This window comes from Papio anubis, chromosome 16 (genome assembly GCF_008728515.1).
Source record: "Papio anubis isolate 15944 chromosome 16, Panubis1.0, whole genome shotgun sequence".
Taxonomy (NCBI): domain Eukaryota; kingdom Metazoa; phylum Chordata; class Mammalia; order Primates; family Cercopithecidae; genus Papio; species Papio anubis.
Genome location: NC_044991.1, coordinates 32,789,800 through 32,813,109, shown reverse-complemented (window position 1 = coordinate 32,813,109; position 23,310 = coordinate 32,789,800). Strand labels below are relative to the sequence as shown.

At 44.8% G+C, this 23,310-nt stretch overlaps 1 long non-coding RNA gene across 4 annotated transcripts in view; it reads left to right on the top strand.

Annotated features, from left to right (window-relative positions):
• Positions 1-4,964: 4,964 nt before the first annotated feature.
• LOC103888207 overlaps positions 4,965-23,310 on the top strand; it is a 93,976-nt gene continuing 75,630 nt past the window's right edge. For 2 of the 4 annotated variants that reach the window (XR_002515281.2, XR_002515280.2), the window contains exons 1-3: positions 4,965-6,158; positions 8,311-8,446; positions 10,075-10,186. This is a non-coding gene — a long non-coding RNA (uncharacterized LOC103888207). The remainder of the gene's footprint in view (positions 6,159-8,310; positions 8,447-10,074; positions 10,187-23,310) is intronic. The other 2 variants (XR_002515282.2, XR_001892119.3) reach the window with 1 other exon arrangement.

Sequence of the window (23,310 nt, the reverse complement as noted above, 5' to 3'; positions counted from 1 at the left end):
AAGGCTTTTTCTTTCATATTGACCTTGGAGAATCTGATAACTGTGTCTTGGTGATCATTGTCCTGCATAGTACCTCACAAAGGTACTCTAAATTTCTTGAATTGGCATGTTGACCATGCTAATGTGATTGAGGATATTTTTGTGTGGATTATATTCCCAACAACTTTTCCAATTTTTTTTTTTTTTTTTTTTTTTGAGATGGAGTCTCGCTGTTGAACTCCAGCTGAACCCCAGGCTGGAGTTCAATGGCACAACCTTAGCTCGCTGCAACCTCCACCTCCCAGGTTCAAGCAATTATGCTGCCTCAGCCTCCTGAGTAGTTGGGACTACAGGCAAGCACCACCACACCTGGCTAATTACATATTTTTAGCAGAGATGGGGTTTCTACATGTTGGTCAGTCTGGTCTCGAACTCCCAACCTCAGCTGATCAGCCGGCCTCAGCCTCCCAAAGTGCTGGGATTACAGGCATGAGCCACTGCACCCAGTCTCTTTTAACTCTTTTTGATTATATGAATCTTCCAATTTCCCCCAACCACCAGTGAATTGTTTCTAATTTTTTTTTTTAAGAGAATGACAGAAACTCCACCCTGTTCCACTGTGAGAGTACAGGGATTCCCTGGAAAGACTCTGGCTTGGAGCCCTCAGACCAGAGTTTAGGTCCAGGGGCCCACTTGGTGACTCAGGAAAAACCCTGGACCCCACCTCAAGGGATCGTGGATCCCCCTGGTGGGGGTCTCAGAAGCAGGAGGCTGCTGGGCCATGTCAGGGACAAGGCTTTCTCCAGCATGCCCATGCAAGGCTCCTCAATAAAAAGAAATCATGTTGCCTGTTCTGCAGCAGGCACGCCATCCCCAGGCCCCTAAGACCTTCAGGGGACATTTCCTCTCTGCCATCTGTGTGAACACACTCTACCTCCCAGCCTCTGCCATGTCACAGATGACTGAGGCTTCAGATGAGTGACCTCCCCAGGGTAACGTGGGCCTGTGCTTGGGTCTCAGCCTCTTCTATGACCCTTGGGTGGCTCTCAGCATGGGAGGCTGCTTCCTAGGCCTCTATTTGCTGTTCTGTGAATGGGACAGGTAACAGACCTCTAGGGCGGGCATGAAATGCCAAGCGCCTGCCACAGGGCCTGGCAACAAACTCTCAGGAAACTCAGGTCATTCTCTGGGAGTGGCCACAGATGCTTCTCAGAACCCCAACCTCTGGCACTACTCCAGCCCATGCAGTCTGGACAGGACCCTTCATCATCCAGGTGTCCCAGGCCCACAAGTACCTGACACCTCAGATGGTACTTGTGGCCCACTGTGTGACCCCAGGCATACCTCCATGTTCTCTGGGCTGGGTCTCTCAGCCGCCACAGCTCTGCAGAGCCCAGGCTATGGGCTCCAGCCCCTAAGCTCCAGCTTGACTTGCTAAATCTTGCTAATGTAATCTCCAGGGCTAATTTTAATCCTGGACAGGAATTGGACACATTCCCATGACTAGGATGGGTCCCTGGAGGCTGGAGGTGACACCATCCCACATGACTTAGTGCCAAGATCATCCCCCAAATGACCCCTATGCCTATGGTCTCATGAGAACAGGGACCGGGGCTGAGCTTGGGCCTGAGTCTCTTGAGCATAGAAGGCTCAACTAAGCCCCTTCTCAATCTGTCTCAATTTTAGTTACAGAGACACTATGGCTAGTGCAGGGCTCATGTGACAGGAGAACCCCCAAGAGGCAGGAAGTTGGGGGGCCTTTCTGGACTGAGATCCTAGAGCTGAGACAGGAAGTGAATTCCATGCAGAAGGAACAGCAGGTACAAGGATCCCAAGTGGGAGAGAAACAGCAGTGAGGTTGGAGTGGGTGGGGAGGGTGAGAGGCCACAGAGGCTGGGCCACACTGGGCCTTCTGAGCTGCAGGAGGCTCTGGGTTTTAGTCTAAGAGCAAAGACGAGTTATGAGAGGGTTTTGAGGAGAGAAGGGATGGGGCTGATTTATCATTTTAACATGCAGCTCACGGCTACCATGGAAAGCGGGACTATTAGGGTCGAAGTGGAGATGGCAGGAGGCTGGAGATGAGGTCAGGGCTGTGTCCATCTGAGCAGAGCTGGGGTGGTACCCTCTGTGTGCTGGTCTGTACCTCACACTGTAGGTCACTGGGTCCCACGGCTTATTTGACCCTCTAGAACATCAGGAGGTGCCCCACCAACTCTAGTGTGAGGTGACAGGTGCAGATGAGCTGATGCAGGGCTGAACTCTCCTGACCCCCCATGACACTGCAACTCTCCTGATTCCATCACCAAAGAACCAAACTGTCCCCGACTCTGCCCCTGAGAGATCAAGCTCTAATCATGGCCTCCCTTGCTGACACATTCTCCATGGTTCCACATTGGCCTTGTGAGAAAATTTCTGCACCCAACCTGACATTCAAACACCTTGCCCTAATCAGCTCCTGCCTACTTCTCTCTATCTTCGATAAATATTTCTGTCTAGACAGTCCTTTTTTCCCTTCCCCACCTAGCCAACTCCTAGTGACACTTCAGAACTCAGCTCAGGTCAGATGAGAAGGTTCATGCCTGTAATTCCAGCACTCTGAGAGGCCAAGACAGGAGGATTGCTTGAACCCAGGAGTTTGAGGCCAGTCTGAACAACATGGTGTAACCCCACTACAAAAAATGTAAAAATTAGCTGTGTGTGGTGGCATGTGCCTGTAGTTCCACCCTGAAGCAGGAGGATCAATTGAGCATGGAAGGTCAAGGCTGCAGTGAACAGTGATTGTGCCACTGCACTTCAGACTGAGCTACAGAGAAAAAAAAAAAAAAAACTCAGCTCAAAAAAAAATTCCTCCAAGAAGCCCTCCCTGTCATTCCTCTGGAATCCCACAGTCCCCATCCTTCCCCTGTAGTTCTGACCCAATGCGGCTGGCAGTATATACATCCAGCTTTGTCTCCCCTAGACTAGACAGCCCTCTAGATCAGGCCTAGGAGTGGACAGTAAAATTTAGAGAGTGTAACAGGTAAAGAGAGATGTGACTGACTCCCTCCTCTTCAGCTTCCCTTGACAGCTTCCTCTCAGACTGCCCCAGCTGATATCCTGCCCAGAAATACACATGCTTGCAAATCCAGCCACTCACCATTGACCTGTCTTGGACTCAGGTGTGAAAAACCAGTCAAGGAATGCAGACCTGGAAGCCCAGGGTGTGTGTGTGTATTTTAGTCAGGTGAAAATCCCACCCAAGCTCCAGACAGACCCTGGCGGCCCATTCTGCAGATGTTGGTGAGGTTGGTATTTCTGGGGAGGTGTCAGCAAAGGTTGAATGTGCCAGGCATGAGGCAAAGGCCAAGGTTTAGGGAGGCATCTTCTACACACACACCTGCCCCCTTGCCTTGTCCAGCCAGAAAGCAGAGAGCTATGGCATCTGCCCAGCACAGAGGCAGGTAGGTGGATCCACTGACCCAAGGATAGAGCAGGGAAGACAGGACAGGAGAAATCCAAGAGGGCTTCTGAGGGGAGAAGGCATGTAGTTTGGCTTAGATGCAGAGGCTAGGTAGGGGCCTGAGCAGATGAGTCGGGGACTGGGCATTTGAAGCTAAGAGTCTTGCACTTTCCTACCCCTTTCTTTGGCACCCTCATACTTGAGCATTTATTAGCAACTTGTGCTAACCACTGAGCTAAGCTGACCTCCAAATAATTAGAAAGCTTAAGTAAACCAGCATCCATAGATGACAAAGGTGACTGAGGACCTACTGTTACAAAGGCAAGGTAATTTGAGGCTGCAATGAGCTATGAGCAACTGTGTTCCAGTCTGGGAGACAGAATGAGACCCCATATGTAAAAAAAAAAAAAAAAAAAAAAAATAGTAATAACAGAAAGTATACATCAATCTCAATTTTTTTAAAAAAAAGGCAGATGGCTTTACAGTTGTTTTATCAAAACTCAAAGAACAGGAAAGCCCAAATTATTTCAACAAAGTCAGACATTTTAAATAGATGATAGCTGCCCAAGTCGTTTTTATGAAACTTCTTTATGTCAAAACCTAAGTCTAAAAAGAGAAAAGTATTGACCTTCATACAGGCTGTGTTAGGCAGAGATTTCAAGGAAGTCTTCTCGGAAGAGGTGACATTTGAGCTGAGACCTGAAGCACCAGAAAGAGGCAGCCAAGCCAGGAAGAGGCAGGAATGGGAAGGTCTAGGGCAAGACTGGTCCGGGGAGGGGGAACTACAGCGGCAAAGGCCCAGAGGTGATCAGAAGCTTGGCATTTGGAAGCACAAAGAGTCTGTGTGACTGGACAGCATGAGAGGAGGAGATGGTGATAGGGTGTGCACTGCTCAGGCCACTTAGGTCCTGGAGCCTACAGTGAGAAGCATGGGCTTGACTCTGAGGGCAAAGGAGAGCCATGGAGATTTTGGGTAAAGGGGAAAGTCGGCATTTAATTTTATAGCTTTTTGAAGTTTGTTTTGTTTTGTTTTCTTAGAAACAGGGTCTCAGTCTGTTACCCAGACCGGAGTGCAGCTCAAAATATTTTCCAATTTATCTTGTGATTTTTTTTTTGATCCAATGATTTAGAGGTGGGTTGTTAAATTTTCACATATTTTCAGATGTTCAATACTTCTTACTGTTAGTTTCTAATTGTTTCAGTCAGATAACTTATTTGTTATCTCTATCTCTCCTGTCTTCTGATCCTGTTTTTCCATTGACTATCATTTTTTAAATAAACTTATTTCAATGTGGCATTTACAATCCTATTTTAATTTTTTGCTCTATCTCTGATGTAGTCGTTCCAGGGATTATAATGTGCTTTTCAATTTTTCCAACGAATGAAGAACGAAGTGATCGACTTCTTGCCCCAGCTGGGGCTCTGGAGCGCTGCTCCGAGGCGGTGGATGGAGGGTGCCAGGCACGACATCAAGAGTTCTGCAGCCAGGGCCTGGGACAACCTCCCGCTCCACCTCCCCGGAGCCCCGCAGCCAGCGCCCCAGCGGCCCGTGCGCCCCGGCCAGGCTGGACCTCAGCGCTGTGGCGGCCGCAGACCTCACCTGAGCAGGCCCCGGGCTGCATGCTGACCGCCAGGCGCCCAGAACCCTAGAGGCAACCGGCGGGCTGGATCCGCACTGCGGCCCTGAGGAATGGACGATGTGCAGGCGACGAAGCTACACACGTCTTTCATTTTGGAGGGGAAAAAAAAAAAAGAAAAAATGGAAATGGAAGTTTGAAAATATGTGGGCTCTCCGTCCTTTCCTTTGTTCCTGCGCGCCCTCTGGGGTGGGAGGCTCAGCGAGCTTCAAGAGGTGGTCGGGATTCCCCTACCTGCCCCCAGATCCCCGGGAGAGGTCAGCACGGCCCCTTCCGTGGGTGTCACAGAGACGGATGCGGGTCCCTCTCCCTGGGAATGGGTAGGTCTGGGTCCAGTCCGCAGGACCCCCTCGCGAGTGCTGACGCAGAATGGAGTTGAGGTCGGGGCAGCGCTGGACCCCAGGGCCCCTGCCTGCCTCCTGGGGAGCTCGGTGACCCAGGCAGCCCTGGTGAGGCCGCAGGTGTCTGGGACCTAGCGAGGACCCAGGGCTCCCACAGGACGAACGCCGACAGTGAGGCCAAGGAGGCCCTGCTGCCCTCGGGACTGTCCCTCCAACCCCCAGCTTTCCGTGGTTCTTGGGCCCCCTCTGCAGAGGGGCAGGGGAGACCACCCTGGATCCTGAGGCGCCGAGCTTGAGGGACCCCAGAGCTCCAGCCAGGCCGCTTCCTTTGCGGATGGTGAAGCTGAGGTCCAGAGGAGGGCAGGGGCAGGTCCCGGGCGCTCCCCAGGCAAAGGGAGCCGATCTAGGGGCTGGGGTCACAGGAATGGCTCCTGCGACCTCTAGGGCCCTAGACCCCGGGAGGATGAGAGACTGGGGGCCTTTCGTCCACCCCTGGGGCTGGGCAGAGGTTCAGCCTGTGTAAACCGAAGCAGCTTCTGGCCAGTCCCAGCCGCGGCCCCTTTAAGAGGGGGCGGTGCTTCAGCCTGGCACGAGGGACGCTGCCAGCGTGCAGGCCCCTACGGAAGCCGAGACTGCGCTTCGTGCGAGGCCGGGGCACCAGCGGCGGCGTGGTCAGAGCGAGCCTCGCAGAAGCTGCGGTGGTTTCCGTGTGTTGGTGGAGGAACAGGCAGGTGTTGGTGGAGGAACAGGCAGATCTCGGCGGTAAGTGACGGGGGATGAACCCCACTGGGAACCCTCTGGGTCTCCCTGCTCCTTCCCGGCCGCTCCCTGCTTTCGGGCCCTGACTTCTTCGTGGGCATCTGGGCCCGAGTCGTCAGCGCGGGGGCGGTTGTGGGATCCTGGCCGCTGCAGCGTCCGCACCCCGGCCGGGAAGGCTGTGCCCCTGTGCGACCCGCGACCGGCCTATGGGAACGCCCTGGCCCAGAGCCGGCGGTGAAGCGCTGGACCCGGGTCCCTCCGAGCCCCACGGGCCTCTGAGCTGGAGTCTAGGGTTATTTTTGATGCCTCAGGGTCTTTAGAAAGAGACCTCGCTAGAGCGGGGAACAGCTGTAGTTTCAATTCTTGGAGGAGTCTCCAGCTGTTTAGCTGTTTCCCATGGTGTGTACCCTAATTTTCATTTCCACATACAGTGTATGAGTTCCCCTTTCTCCAAAACCACACCCCCATTCCAATTTTTTGGGGTTTTGTTTTTGTTTTTTTGAGACAGAGTCTCGCCCTGTCTCCCAGGCTGGAGTGCAGTGGCGCCATCTCGGCTCACTGCAACTTCCGCCTCTGGTTTCAAACAATTCTCCTCTCAGCCTCCTGTGTAACTGGGACTACAGGCGCCCGCCACCACGCCCGGCTAATTTTTGTATTTTTATTTTTAGTAGAGACGGGGTTTCACGATATTTGTCAGGCTGATCTGAAACTCCTCACCTAAGGTGATCCGCCGGCCTCGGCCTCCCAAAGTGCTGGGATTATAGGCGTGAGCCACCACTTCCAGTCCCTCCTATTTTTAAAATTTTTTCTAGGAATATTCAATAAGCGTGAGATTATATGCATGTGGTTTTGAATTACAGTATTCTAATGAATAGTTAATTTTGAGGACCTTATCTCTTATCTGTTGTTCGATTTTATATCTGTGCAGAATTGTCTGTTCAGGTTCTTTGTGAAATATTAGATTGGATTTTTTTTCTACTTTGTAGTGTTTTTTGTGTACACGTTGGTTGACAGCTCCTCGTGAATTACATGATTGCCTGAAATTTTTGCCTAATCTATGGGATGCTTTTTTATTTGGAAAGTGGTTTTCGTTGCTATGCAGAAACTTTTCAGATTGATGTAGTCCCATATGGTTTTTGTTTTTGTTTTTGTTTTTTTTTCCGTTTCATGCATGTAATCGTGGTCACCCATATTAGAAAACGTGTCAGTAACAAAGCATTTAATTGTCAATGAGGTTTTTCTTCCAGGGTGTTTGTTTCTTTTCCTCTTTGCAAAGGTTAGCAGAGATTCAGGTGACCCAAAATATATGCTCAACCTGTGTTTTAGTTAAAAACATTTTGTGGTTTATGGTATTTTGTTTTGGCCTTCGGTTTGTGGGTGAGGAGGTTGATTTTCATACATCGTGTAAAATAAGGGTCCTATTTGTCGCCTCTGAATCCAGATATAATTTTTCTTAAAGGTATTCATTGAGCAGACTCTGCTTTCCACGTTGTAGTGTTCTTTACCAAAGTCAGTTGACTGTGTCCATATTTGTGCTGATCGTGTTTTTGTCCTCCCTGTTTGTCCATAGTTCTAGGTATTTGTTTTTATGCAAGTACCATATATCTGCTGCATAATTACAACTTGGCAGTTTAATTTGATATCGAGGATTGTGGGTTCTCACTTTGATTGTATTTCTCAGGATTCCTTTAGATATTCATTGTTTTTGTGGTTCCCTGTGATTTTTAGCACTCTGTATTTATTTCTGTTAATTTTTTTTACAATGTAAAGGTCCATAAATAGGGCACATTTATATACATATAGAGTGTTTGTGGTGAAAACATTGGGAATCTTGCATTTACAAGAGTCTCCATTATCACAAACAGTTGTTAATTGCTTTGTGGTGAAAACATTTGGAATCTTTTTTTCCAGATTTTGTGAAAAAGGTATGATCTTGTGTTAACCTCTAGTCACTGTGCTGTGGAACAGAGGAACAATTCATTCCTCTCACCTAAGTGTAATTTTGTACCTATTTCTGATCTCTGTCCGTGCCCCCTCTTCCCTCCAACCTCTGGTAACCACTATTGTGCTCTCTAGATCCATGCAATAAAGCGTTTTATTTTGGATTCTACATGAGTGAGCTGTGGCAGTGTTTTTCTTTCTCTGCCTGGTTTAGGTCATTTACCATGATGTCCTCCAGGTTCAACAATATGGCTCCAAATGATGAAATTTCATTCTGTTTTTCTGGCTGAATACTCTTCTATTTGTAAACATCCACCAGTTACTTTATCCCTTCATGTGTGGATGGGCAGGTAAGTTTATTCTTTATCTTGGCAGTTGTAAATAGTGCTGCAGTTCGCATAGGATGGCAGATATCTCTTGCAAGGACTGATTTCTTTTGCACCGAAGGTATACTTAGTAGTAAAATTGTTAGATGAAGTGGTAGTTTTAGGTTTAATTTTTGGAGGACTCTCCCACTGGTTTTTGTAGTATGTATACTAATTAACATTCTTACCAAACGAGTTCCTCTCTGGAAATTTACACCAGAATTTGTGTCTCTTGATATGTTTTATCACTTTGATAACATCCATTTGAATTGTAGTGAGATGATATGTGTGTTGTTTTGATTTACATCTTTCTCATGATTTGTGATGTTATCCAAGGTTTTAAAACTTGTTTTCAGTGTTATGCCTTCTTTGCAGAAATGTATGTTCAGGTTCTTTTGCCCCGTTTTGTTTGGTTATTAGTTTCTCTTTTGTGTTTTTGCTAGTAAGTAGTGTTAGTTGCTTAGACATTTTGAAGACAACCTTTTATCAGATGTATGTTTGCCGAAAGCTTTCTTGTAAACTGCAGGATTTTTTTTTTTTTTTTCATGGATTTTTTTTTTTAATCTGCTTGGGCACAAACTCTAGAGGGTGATGCAGCCCCACGTGTGTCTGTTTTCTTGATTCCCTGTGATGTAGGTGACTGATGAAGAAAAAATCATGGCCAAATTAATCCATCACCCATGAGTTTTCCGCTGTGTTTTTGTTTTGTTTTGGCACACTGTAAGCACAGATCCCTGCTGACCTAAATATCCCCACACCGTATGTCTTCTCATGGGAGGAGCTTGATTCTTTCAAGTTTTGTTTATGAGTGTCTAATTCATTTTGAGGTGATTGTTATGCCTTTTACACAATAGGGGTCCTATTTTATTATTTTACACAGGGATATCCAATTTTCAAAACAATTTATTAAACCGATTCCCCTTCTTTGTCATGTCTTTTGGTGTTCTTTTACAAAATGTGTATACTACCTAGGAATTTGGGTTTGTGATTGAGCTCCCTCATTCTATCAGTTGGTCTGGATTTCTCAGTTAATACCAGTCATCCATTTAGATAACTAACTTTTCAATGTTACTTCAAATGGAGGACAGTGATGCATCCCACGTACTTTGTATTTCCAGGATTGCTTTCGAAATTCAGGGCGTTTCATGGTTCCATGTGAATTTTAGCATCGTTGGCATCGTTTAAAACAAAAAAAGAAAAGAAATTGCCCTAGAGTATATGTATATAACTAGAGGATGCAGGGGCCATTTTGATATAGGTACACCTAGCATATTGATTAAATCACAATATTTAGCATCTGTGAAGTCCTCTAGGTATTATTTATCTGTGGAGAAGATATTCAGAATCCTTTCCAGCTATTTGGAAAATTCACTACAATATTAACCCTAGTCACTCTGCTGTAGAAGAGAAGGGCAGGATTGATCTCAGTTTTCTAAGTGTAACTTTGTACCCATTACCAATCCCTGCCCAGGTCCCTTCTCCTCAGCCTCTGGTAACCACTGTCGAACTTTCTACTTCTATGAGGTGAAGTGTTTTAGATTCCACATGCATGAGATTATGCAGTATATGCCTTTCTCTGCCTGGCTCATTTCCTTTAACATAATGTCCCCCAGGTTTTTCCACATGGCTGCAAATGACTAGATTTCACCCATTTCTATGGTTGAAGAATATTCCATTCTGGATGTATATTGCAGTTTCCTCATCCCTTCATCAATGGATGAACAGGTAGGTGTATTTCCTGTCTTAGCTATTGTGAGTACCACAGTACCCAGGGCAAGGCAGGTATCTCTTCCACACAGGAATTTCATTGGCTGTAAATGTATAGCCAATGGCAGGATGGCTAGATGAAATGGCGTTTTTACTTTGAGGAACTTCTGGCTGTTTTTCCTAATGTGTGTACAAATTGACATTCCTACCAATCGTGTATTAGAAGAGTTTCCCCTTCTGCAAGTCTATACCGGTTGTTTCCTTTTCAAACTTTTATTTTTGTTTTAGGTAACATTCATTCTATGAGGGTGGAAGTGGTATCTCAGTGTGGTTTTCCTTGACATTCTCATGAGGATTAGAGCTTTTGAGAAACTTTTCTTTTACCTGTGAGTCAATTTCACGTCTACTTTTCGGACATGTCTATTCAGGTCCTTGGTCCAAACTTAGCTTGGGTGTTTGTTTTTGCTTCTGTTTTTATTTTCGCCCCACATGGTAGTGTTAGTTTCTTGGACGTATTTTATAATGACCCCTTTCAAAGACAGGATTTTCCATAGTTTTCTTTCAGTCTGTGAGATGCCTTCTCTTCTGGTTCATTGTTTTCTTTTCCCTACATAAGATCCAATGTTTTCCATAGTACCACATGTTTATATGCTAGTGGTGACTTTTGTGTGCAACTGAAAACAATGAATAGGCCACACGCGGTGGCTCACGCCTGTAATGCCAGCACTTTGGTAGGCTGAGGCAGGTGGATCACCTGAGGTTGGGAGTTCAAGACCAGCCTGACCAACATGAAGAAACCCTATCTCTACTAAAAATACAAAAAATTAGCCAGGCATGGTGGCGCATCCGTGTAATCCCAGCTACTCGAGAGGCTGAGGCAGGAGACTTACTCGAAACTGGGAAAAAAAAAAAAAAAAAAAAGAAACTGGGAGGCGGAGGTTGCAGTGAGCCAAGATCGCACCATTGCACTCCATCTTGGGCAACAGGAGTGAAACTCCATCTCAAAAATAAAAAAAAGTGAGAAAGATTGTCACACCCTAGCATTGTCTATGGGTTTTTTTTTTTCTATTTTTCTTCTTTTCTTTTTATTTTTATATTTTACGTTTTACAACGCGTGTGCATAGATTAGTCTTCTAAAATATACTCTCACCCTATGTTTCCTAAGAGAAGTAAGTGGTTTCCAGATTGAGTTTAGGTCTTCAATGTAATTTACATTGATTTTTGTCCTATTTCACTGTTTCATGTGGTTATCCAGTTTGCTTAAAATTGTTTATCGAAGAGGCTTTCCTTTTCCCATTGTGTCTTTTTGTGTTCTTTTGAAAAATGTGTTCACTGTATATACATTTAGGTGGCTTATGGGACTCCCTCATTCTGTCCATTGGGAAGCCTTTCTATTTTTATGCCAGTAGCAGATTGTTTGGATAAATACAGGTTTCAGTTGTTTTATCTTTTTGCCCACTTAGTAGCTTTAGTTTCTTGTGTATGTTAGATAACAGTTCCTTTCAGATACATGATTTTCCATAATTTTATCCCAATATGTAGGATGCCTTTTCTTTGGGTTTATTGTTTTCTCCTTGTTTAGAAATTTTAAAGTTGTCCTTTGTCAAATATGTTTACATTTGCTTTTGTTAGCAGTGATTTCTGTGTCCCATTGGGAAATACAAAAAAGAGGTGGTGAAGCCATTGTATTGTTAATGGGTATATTCTCCCTAATTTTCTCTTTTTGCAATTTGTGTTCACAGATTCAGGTTTCCCCAAAGTAGACACTCACCCTATGTTTTTTCCTGAGAGCTTTTTTGGTTTCAGGATTAGACTTAGGTGTTCAGTTTATTTTGTGTTGATGTTTGTGTCTTGTGCAACATAAGGGTCTTACTTCAGTCCTTTGCACGTGACTATCCAGGCTTCTCAATCTGGGTGTCTTTGGTGTGTTTCTGAAATACGTGTTTACTCTACATAATTTTGGTCTGATTATCTGGCTCCCTCATTTGGTCCATTTGGTTATATTTCTGTGTTGATGCCACTAATGGATGGAGAGGGTCAGTGTAAGTTTTATTTTGTTTTCTTGTGTGTGTGTGGTTTTGTTTTGTTTTGTTTTGGTTTGGTTTTGGTTTTGGTTTTGCTTTCAGCCTTAATTTTCTAAAAGAATACCTACTTTTACTGTGATTAACAATATTATGAACACAGTACCAGTTGGGTGGTCCATCATTTAGAATCTCTATTTCAGTGGGGGTAAATGTTAATGAAATAATAGAAATAACAAAGAATTTATCAACAGAGAGCTCTCATACACAAATAAGTTCCAGTATAAAGGAGTTTAGTAGGCCGGGCGTGGTAGCTCACGCCTGTAGTCCCAGCACTTTGGGAGGCCGAGGTGGGCAGATCACATGAGGTCAGGAGTTTGAGACCAGCTTGGTCAACATGGTGAAACCCCATCTCTACTAAAAATACAAAAATTAGCCGGGCGTGGTGGCATGCACCTGTAATCCCAGCTACTCTGGAGACTGAGGCAACAGAATAGCTTCAACCTGGGAGGCAGAGGTTGCAGTGAGCTGAGATCGTGTCATTGCACTTCAGCCTGGGGGACAGAGAGAGACTCCATATCACAAAAAAAAAAGAAAAAAACACAAAGTTCAGTAAACAATAAACAAATGTCACTTAACCTGTATAAGAGTTATAAAGCAGTTAAACATTCCCCCCAAAATGTTGGAAGGATATGTAAGGGTGATAAATAAGACCATTAACTGGATTGAGACACACAGAATACTACAGACAAATAGGACATATGGATATAAAAGTAAAAGTTATAAATATGAGAAGCCTTTGTATCAACATATTAGGGTATTATAGCATGACTAGACATCCTTCATGGCAGGAGGACAGTGAGATTCAGCATTAGGAAATCCACTAATACTATTAACTGCATTCATAGAGTTAATGAGAATGCCATGTGTTCATGATCATAGATGTAATAAGACACTGTCAGGATTCTACAGCATAGTATATTTTAAAAATTTAACCAAATCAGAATTGCTGTAAAAACGTATAAAATGGGAAATGGGTTTGGACAAATAAAAAATAATGAAACCACAATTTTACAAAAGTATATTTAACAGTATGAAGAGGTCAGTGATTCTTTAATCAATTCATGAATTGAGCTTGACTCCAATATAGCTACTATCTGTGCTCTGGGGATAAGAAAGTTTATTGCAAAGAAGAATCAACAAAAATATCCACAAAAGTCTGAATATAAAAAATAAACTTTCATGTATTGTAAATACTTGGAAATTGAAAGTGTGATGTTGATTCATGACTACACTGAGAGAACAATGAAGTACAGAATTCAAAAAATAGAATGAAACATATGTAGAAATGTGCTGTACAATAAAAGCAGCATTGTAACAGAGGAGATGTAGGCTCTGAGTGTCTCACTGGAGACTGAAACCCACAGATATGCAGCAAAGCCTTTGTCTCCCTAATGTTTTTGCCTCCTGCTGGTCGTGTGCTTTCACACATCAAGAGCTCTGGCTCAAATGTTAAATTTGCTGTTGTCTGATGGGTGAGATTTTTGCTGACATAGTCCATATTGTGATACGGTCTTAGGGCCCACAGGATTATTCCTGGTCATCTAAGATGTTCCTGACATCTTATCATCTTAAGATGTTACTGACTTTATCACCTTCAACTGGCCCCTATTTATTCTTTGAAATACCAGACACACACATTGTTGCAGTAATTCTTTCAGTTGGTGATTTGCCTGGTGCAGAACTATGTGAGATCACCTCCCCTCAAATGACCCACAGGTGGTAAGAATCTGTGAACAAACGGTTCACAGGAGGACCAATCACGTGTGGACATGGAGTGGGTAATTTCAAGGTGAGGTAGTCAACCTGTACCCTAAACTGGCACAGACAGGAAAAGCCACAATCCTTTAGCAAGAAAAATTACAAAGTATAAATATTCCTTGTTAAGAGAAACGGAGACCATCTTCAAAGGATGTAATGGTATTAAAATGTGTTCTCATTGTTCAGCTCCCACTTATGAGTGAGAACATGCAGTGTTTGATTTTCTGTTCCTGTGTTAGTTTGCTGAGGATGATGGCTTCTAGCTTCATTCATGTCCCTGCAGAGGACTTGATCTTATACCTTTTTATGGCTGCATGGTATTCCATGGTGTGTATGTAGCACATTTTCTTTTTCTGGTCTATCATTGATGGGCATATGGATTGGTTCCATTTTCCTATTGTGAATAGTGCTGCAGTAAACACGTGGAGCAGATGATTGCTCAAAGCAAGATGAGCTGCAAGCATGATGGAGCTTAGAGCAGATAGAGCTCCAGGCGAGATGGCACTCCAAGCAATATGAAACTTGGAGCAGATGTTACTGAAAGATGGAGCTGCAAGCATATAGTCTCAGAGCAAGATGGAGCTCAGGGCAAAATGGAGCTCAGAGCAGATGGTGCTCAGAGCAGTATGGAGCTCAAAGTGATTGGAGCTCTGAGCAAGGAGGAGCTCAGAGCAGATGGTGCTTAGAGCAAGATGGAGCTTGGAGGGATTGGAGCTCCAGCAAGATGGAGCTTGGAGCAGATGGAGCTCTGAGCAGATGGAGCTCAGAGCAAGATGGAGCATGGAGTGTTTGGAGCTCAGAGCAGACAGAGCTCAGACAAGAAGGAGCTCCAAGCTAGATGGAGCTTGGAACCGATGTTCCTCTGTGTAAGATGGAGCTCAGAGCAAAATAAACCTTGGAGTCATTGGAACCCCGAACAGTGCTCTGAGCAATTGGCACTCTGAGCAAGATGGAGCTCTGAAGAAGATGGTGCTCAGAGCAGATGTAACTCTGAGCAATAAGGAGCTCTAGGCAAGATGGAGCTTGGTGCAGATGTTGCTCAGTTTTAGATAGAGCTCAGAGCAGTTGGTGCTTACAGCAGGATGGAGCTCAGAGTGATTAGAGCTCTGAGCAAAATGGACCTTGGAGCAGATGGAGCTTTGAGCAACATGGAACTCAGAGCAGATGTTGCTCAGAGTAAGATGGAGTTCTAAGTAGATGGTGCTTAAAGTAAGATGGAGCTCAGAGTGATTGGAACTCCAAGCAAGCTAGAGCTCGGAGCAGATGGAGCTCCGAGCAAGATGGAGGTCAGAGAAGATGTTGCTCACAGTGAGATGGAGCTCCAGCCAGATGGTGCTCAGAGCAAGATGGAGGTCAGAGTGACTAGAGCTCCAAGAAAGAAGAAGGTTGGAGCAGATGGTGCTCAGAGCAAGATGGTGCTCAGAGTAATTGGAGGTCGAGCAAGATGGAGCTTGGAGCAAATGGAACTCTGAGCAGATGGGGCTTAGAGCAGGTGGTGCTCAGAGCAAGATGGAGCTCAGAGCAGATGGAGTTCTAAGCAGATTGTGCCCAGAGCAAGATGGAGCTCAGAGTGGATGGTGCTCAGAGTAAAATGGTGCTCCAAGCATATGGTGCTCAGAGCAAGATGGAGCTCAGAGTGATTACAACTGTGAGCAAGATGGAGCTCAGAGCAGATGGAGCTCTGAGCAAGATGAAGCTCACAGTGGATGGTGCTCAGAGTAAGATGGAGCTCCAAGCATATGGTGCTCAGAGCAAGATGGAGCTCAGAGTGATTACAACTGTGAGCAAGATGGAGCTCAGAGCAGATGGAGCTCTGAGCAAGATGAAGCTCACAGTGGATGCTGCTCACAGTAAGATGGAGCTCCAAGCAGATGGTACTCATAGCAAGATGGAGCTCAGAATGATTAGAACTCCAAGAAAGATGAAGATCTGTGCAGATGGTGCCTAGAGCAAGATAGAGCTTGGAGTGATTAGACCTCCAAGCAATATGGAGCTAGGAGGAGATAGAGCTTTGATCAAGTACCTCCAAGCAAGGTGGAGCTTGGAGCAGTTGTTGCTTGGTGTAAGATGGAGCTTAGAGCAAGATCTCAGAGCAAGATGGAGCTTGGAGTGATTGGAACTGTGAACATTGCTCTGAGCAATTGGAACTCTGAGCAAGGTGGATCTCTGAGCAAGAAGGAGCTCTAAGCAAGATGGAGCTTGGAGCAGATGTTGCTCGGTTTTAGATGGAGCTCAGAGCAGATGGTGCTCAGAGCAAGATGGAGCTCAGAGTGATTAGAGCTCCAAGCAAGATGGAGCTCAGAGAAGATTGAGCTTGGAACAGATAGAACTCTGAAAGAAAGGAGTTCGAAGCAAGATGGAACTTGGAGCAGATATTGCTCAGTGTAAGATGGAGTTTAGAGCAACATGGAGCTCAGAGTGATTTGCACTTTAAAACGTTGCTCTGAAGGATTGGAGCTCTGAGCAAATGGTGCTCGGAGCAAGATCGACCTCGGAGTGATTGGAGCTTCTAGCACAATGGGGCTTGGAGCAGATACAGCTCTGAGTAAGATGTAGCTCCGAAAACATGTTGCTCACAATAAGATGGAGCTAGAGCAGATGGTGCTGAGAGCAAAACAAAGCTGGAAGAGATTGGCGCTGTCAGCAAGGTGGAGCTCAGAGCAGATGGATCTCTGTGCAAGATGGAGCTTGGAGCCAATTAAGTTCTGAGCAAGAAGGAGCTGTAAGCGAGATGGAGCTTGGAGCAAATGTTGCTGTTTCAGATGGAGCTGAGACCAAGATGGAGCTCAGAGAATATGCTGCTCACAGTAAGATGGAGCTTCGGGCAGATGCTCGAAGAGCAAAATGGAACTGGAAGTGATTGGAGATCTCAGCAAGATGGAGCTAGAAGATGGAGCTCCCAGCAAATGGAGCTCTGAGCAGAGGGTGCTCAGAGCAAGATGGAGTTTGGAGTGATTGGAGCTCTGAGAAAGATGGAGCTTGGAGCAAATGGAGCATCAAGCAGATGGTGCTCAGAGCAAACTGGAGCTTGGAGTGATTGGAGCTCCAAACCAGATGGAGCTCGGATCAGATGGACCTCTGAGCAAGAAGGAGCTCCAAGCAAGATGGAACTTGGAGCAGATATTGCTAGTGTAAGATGGAGCTCACAGCAGACGGTGCTCAGAGCAAGAGGGAGCTCGGAGTGATTGGCACTCTGAACGTTGCTCTGAGCGATTGGAGCTCTGAGCAAGATGCAGCTTGGAACAGATAGAGCTCTGAGGGAAAAAAAAAAAGGAACTCTAAGTAAGATGGAGTTTGGACATGTTCGGTTTTAGTTGGAGCGCAAGGCAAAATGGAGCCCACGGTGATTACAGCTCCAAGCAAGGTGGAACTCAGAGCATATGTTGCTCAGAGTAAGTTGAGCTCCAACCACTTGGTGTTCAGAGCAAAATGGAGCTGGAAGTGATTGGAGCTCCCAGCAAGATGGAGCTTAGAGTGATTGGATCTCCCAGCAAGATGGAGCTTGGCGTAGCTGGATCTCTGACTAGATGGAGCTCTGAGTAAGATGAATGTCTATGCAGATGGTGCTCACAGCAAGATAGTGCTTGGAGTGATTGGAGCTCCAAGCAAGATGGAGCTTGGAGCAGTGGAGCTCTGAGCAAGATGGAGCTTGGAGTAGATAGAGCTTGGAACAAGGAACTCCAAGCAAGATGGAGCTTGCAGCAGGTGTTTCTCAGTGTAAGATGGAACTCAGGGAAGATATGCTCAGAGAAAGATTGATCTCAGAGTGATTGACACTACAAACATTGCTCTGAGCCATTAGATCTCTGAGCAAGATGGAACTCTGAGCTCCAAGCAAGCTGGAGTTCAGAAAAGATGTTGCTTAGAGTAAGATGGTGCTCCGAGCAGATCGTGCTCAAAGCAAGATGGAGCTCAGAGTGATTGGAGCTCCAAAGAAGCTGGACCTCAGAGCAGATGGAGTTTGGAAGAGATGTTGCTTAGAGAGTAAGATGGAGCTCAAAGCAAGACGGAGGTTGGAGCAGATGTTGCTTGGAGTATGATGGAACTCGGAGCAGTTGGAGCTCTGAGCAGATGGAGCTATAAGCAAGATGGAGCTCAGCAGATAGAACTTTGAGAAACATGGAGCTCTGAGCGAGATGGAACTCAGAGCAGATGGAGCTCTGAGGGAGTTGGAGTTTGGAGCAGATGGAGCTCTGAGCATGATGGCACTTTGACCGAGATGGAACTCAGAGCAGATGGAGCTCCAAGCAATATGATGCTATGATTAAGATGTAGCTTGGAGCAGATGAAGCTCAGAGCAGATGGTGCTTGGAGCAAGATAGACCTTAGAGCAGATGCAACTCTGAGCAGGATGGATCTCAGATCACATGGAGCGCTGATCAAGGTGGAGTCCTTATCAAGGTTTAGGTTGGAGCAGATGGAGCTCAGAGCAAAAAGCGCTTAGCATAAGATAGAGCTTGGAGTGATTGGACCTCTGAGCAAGATGGAGTTTGGAGCAGATGAAGCTCCAAGCAAGACAGCTGGGAGCAGATGGATCTTGGAGCAACATGGAGCTTGGAGCAAGATGAACCTCTGAGTAGATGGAGACACATCATTTTTGGTAGATTTCATTCACTCATGGTGACTTTTTAAACAACACATTATTTAGACATCATTTGGCGCCAGGTCTGACCTGCAGACGCTGGCCGAGGGACGGATGAAATAATGTATGCAGACATTTTTGCTGGGTCGATGGCTAGGGGACTGGGCCACTCACAGACACTGAGGAGGGTGCTGTAAAGAGTCACAGAAGCCACAGCCCTAACAAGCCAGAGCTGTGGGCATTTATTTAGTATACATTTAATGACAAAGGCATTGAGTCAGCACAGCTTGTGGGTAATTAACATGGTTGCCTCCCACACACAGACACACTTCAGAGAGAGAAGTTGTGCGTGTGGATGGTTAAATGCCAGGTTCCAAGGCCTAAGTAAACTAACTTACCTAGATCAATTCCCTTACACTTCCTTGTTTTCTACCCTGAGAGAATTCAGCTGCCTTCAGCCAAATCCTCTTTTGAAGCTTTTGCAAAACCTCCTGGCCTTTCAAGAAGGTTTGCATCTTTTTCCTGTAATTTCTCCCACCACCCTGATCGATCTCCTGCATCTCCCCCTTTTCTGTTTTTTTTGCATCAGGTTTTTTGATTGAAGAGTACAGATGTGTGAAGCAACAGGTTTGTCAGGCACAGAAGTTATAACTCGTATTCCAGCTTTTCATCATAGAATTAGTAAATAACATAAGATGAACATAAGTATAATCAGTAACATTCTTTTTCAATCAAGGATTGACCCTCAGGAGTGGGAGTCTATCCAGGAGAGATGTTCTCACACATTCTTCCATATGACTGTTTGTTGGGTGTGTAGAGCTATGGCATTTAGGGATTCTAGAATTTTAGTTTTAAGTTGCCTTATGTCTGCTGTTAAATTATCATGTAAGGTTCCCCAGAGGTGTTGTTTCACCTCATCCCAACTAAATATTGATTGATTCCAAGGTAGAGAGGTCACACAGATATGCTTATGCTCCAAGTCACAGTTTAATTGCCGTTGGAATGCCAGTGCATCTTGCCACTCCCCTACATATTCTGAGACAGCTTGGAGGGCTTGCAGGCATGCAAGAATCTTTTGATCTACACCCTGCTGTAAGAGAAACTCGTTAGACATATTTCTTTCTAAGTTATCTACAAAGGTAGCTGTTTGTACTGATTCAGTAATGGAGGCCACAGCAACACTAGCAGTTGCCAGGATGACTATGGCTGAGACTATAAAGGCTCTAAGTGTGCCTGTGAATCTTTTGTGTCTGACCTGGGACACGGTATGTTCTAAGGTGGCAAGAGCAGAGGAACCTTGCCATTCGTGTGTCAAATTGGTAGTAATGCTTCAGATTGTCTCCTTAATACCATGACACTAGTAATATTTAAATTAGATATATTGTAATTAGTGGTGCATGAGGCAAACCAAGCCTGTCCTTGCACTCAGGTCACAAACATGGAGTTTTGGGGTGTAATGGAAATATTGATCCCATAAGGAAAACATACGGATGGCTAGTGCAAATGAGGCACTGATCTGTGTGATTATGAATAAAGGTTATAGTATAACTGTTACTTTAATTATGATATGTCGCATGCCAGGTGTTAAGGGAGGTGCTAAGATGTCCCAGGCACCATAAAGTGTCTTGGGATGGCATGGACTCTACTTGGGATCTGGCATATCCCATCCCCCCATCAGCCCAAATTATAGAGGAACAAGACGTGGCTACAAAATTCAAAATTGTGATTGATGCCATGATGGATGCTGACATCAGTATGGTTGCTCTGCAAATGGCAGTAGAGGCTCCAGTCTAAGATGTTATAATTGCCTAACTGGAGGCTATAGGCTTACCCCCTGTGACAGACCTACCAGCCAAAGTGGAATCCGTTACTTTCCTGCCTACATTCTTTAGCACAGGAAGGAATGTTGGGGAAAGTGGCATTGGTTGCATTGCGCGGTTTAAGGCTACCTGCAACCAAGAATGTTAAGGCATTTCCTTTGCCATAACGTAGCCACAATTGTATTCGGGCAGGTACACAATAAGGGTTAGAACTATTATAACTTACACACAGTGGGAGGATAGTGGAATGATATGTAGTGTTACCTGGCACCTTAGTCAATGTGTGCTATTAATGAAAGACCCCACTGTAGGTAAAGTCAATCCCTCCTAGCCAAGCAGTTACATTATTAGAGGCTGAGAAGGGGGTGTCTGCCCAAGTAACAGGCTGGAAAAAAAAAGGCAGATCTAAGAGGTGAGCCCAATAGAGTGTAGCAAGTATGAGTTGCAGGCAAAATGAGAGCATAAAAAGGATCAATACCCTATGCGAGTTGCAATGTACAATGAAGAGCATAGCAAGGAACAGATTATCTGGAGCAAATGGTGTCTGTGTCTAGAGCAGGATTCACTTAGCCTCCTGAGTTGTCTTCTTCAGCATCTCCCAGGTGGTGTCCAGGGCTTGTGTTGTCTGAGGAAGCTGCATCATCCGGGGCTGCGGGTCTTGCAGGGTCATTTTCTTCATTTCTGGTTCCGGGTTGGATCCTGGCCACACCATAGTATAGTTTAATGTGTCGTGCTGGAATCCAAAGAGGATCTGAGGGAGTGTGAACACAAGCATATCCTCTTCCCCATGTTAGCAAATCATTTGGACCACACCATTCATTAATGTTTACATCTTTTCATAAAACTGTGGGTTTTATGTCTTGAGAGATTTTAGCAAAGTGCTTTTCTACAGCTGACTGAAATTTATTTAAAGTTAAAAAATTAAAGGTAAACAAGGCTTGTGCCAATAGTGTTGCAGGATCCTTACTCATATTCCCCCTTTGTAGTTTTTAAGCATAGTTTTAAAGGTGGGATGGACATGTTCTATGGCCTGTCCTTGGGGATTATAAGGGATACCTGTGGAATGTTGGATGTTCCACGTGTGACAAAATTGTTTAACTTGTGAGCTGGCATAAGCCGGATCATTGTCAGTTTTAATTTTTGTGGGCCACCCTATAAACGCAAAAGTTAAAAGAAGATGTTTAATGACATATTTGGTGGACTCTTCAGGAAAAGTATGTGCACTAATTAGGTGAGAATTGATATCAATGGATACATATGCATATCCTAGTTTTCCAGATTCAGGGACATGTGTAACATCTGTTTGCCATAACTGATTAGGTTCTAGTCCTCTAGAGTTAACACCCATTGAAGGAGGAGACATGCCTGTGAGCTGGCAATCTGGGCATTGCAGGATAATTTGTTTAGCTAGTCTTTGGGTAAGTTGGAATTGTTTAGTTAAGTTCCTCCAATTTTGGTGGAAATATGGATGCAATTGGGTGGCTTGGTTAAGCAGTGATGCCATAACTTGCAGTCTGCTTGATCATTGACATGAACTAGTGGGCCAGGCAGTAAGCTGTGGGCTCAAATATGTGTGATAAAAATAGGAGGTGTACATTGATCTAGCAATTGCTGAAGTCGCAGAAAAAGTGCACACAGTGTGGGCTCGAGAGTAGACTTAATGAGGGCTGTCACAAGGTTCCGCAATAGAGTAAGCAGAGTCACTAACAATATTGATAGGCTGAGTAAACGTCTCCAGGGCCAATATGAAGGCTCCAACCTCAGCTCTCTGAGTGCTAGTAAATCCAGAACGAGTGAGGAAATTATGTGATCTCCACCAAATAGCCGCTTTTCCATTTTTACCAGAGCCATCAGTAAAAAGCATTAAAGCATTAGGTATGGGGGAGTGAACTACTTTGTAGGCACAACTACAGGAGTATGAGATAAGAACTGAATTAGTTTGTCAGCAGGGAGGGCATGCTCTATATGACCTGCATAATGAGAGAGTACTATCTGAAGATCTAGATAGGGGCAATGCTGCTTCAAATTGCCTTTCACACAGAGGAATTCTGATGACATCAGAGTCATAACCTAGCAACTGATAGCATCACTTGTGGCCTGAATAGATGACTTTATTAACTAGCTGGTTATAGGGAGATAGGGTTTTAGTCCCTGTATGTGAGCAAAAAAACCATTCTAGGAAGCGTAGCCCTGGAGCCATCTGGCCTGTTAATCCTATTGCAGAATGTTTGGTAGGATAAACAAACAATTGAACTGAATATTTTGGGTCTGTGTGATCTAGTTGCCTCTGAGAAATAGCTTGGTCTAGTTCCTCCATTTCCCTTTTTGCTGCAGGAGTTAAATACCTGGGAGAGTTTAGGGCTGTATTGCCGTTTATGATGGAAAACAGGTTTTGCAACTTATCAGTAGTTATACCCAAGCGAAATAATATTGCCTAGTAATTTTTGATAATCATTTAAGATATGTAAGTTGCTAGTATTTAACCTTTTGAGGTCTTACTGACCAAGAAGTTAGTATGGATCCAAAAAATTTTCAAGGAGAGGACATTTGTACTTTTTCAGGTGCTGTGATTAAACCTCATAACTGTATATTCTTTATGACAGAGGCATGCAGACTTAAAAATACTGGCTCTGTTGGGGCTGCCAGTAATATGTCATCCATAAAATGAATAATAATCTTGCAATTAGGAAATTCTTTTCTACTGGGGAGCAAAGCCTGATTTACGTGATACTGACACATGGTATGACTGTTTAGCATTCCTTGAGGAAGCATTTTACCATGAAATCAGCTAGCTGCTCTTTCACTGTTGATAGCTGGTATAGTAAATGCAAATTTTTCTCTGTCCTGTTCTGCAAGGGGAATAGTATAAAAGCAGTCTTTTAAGTCAATAATGACTAT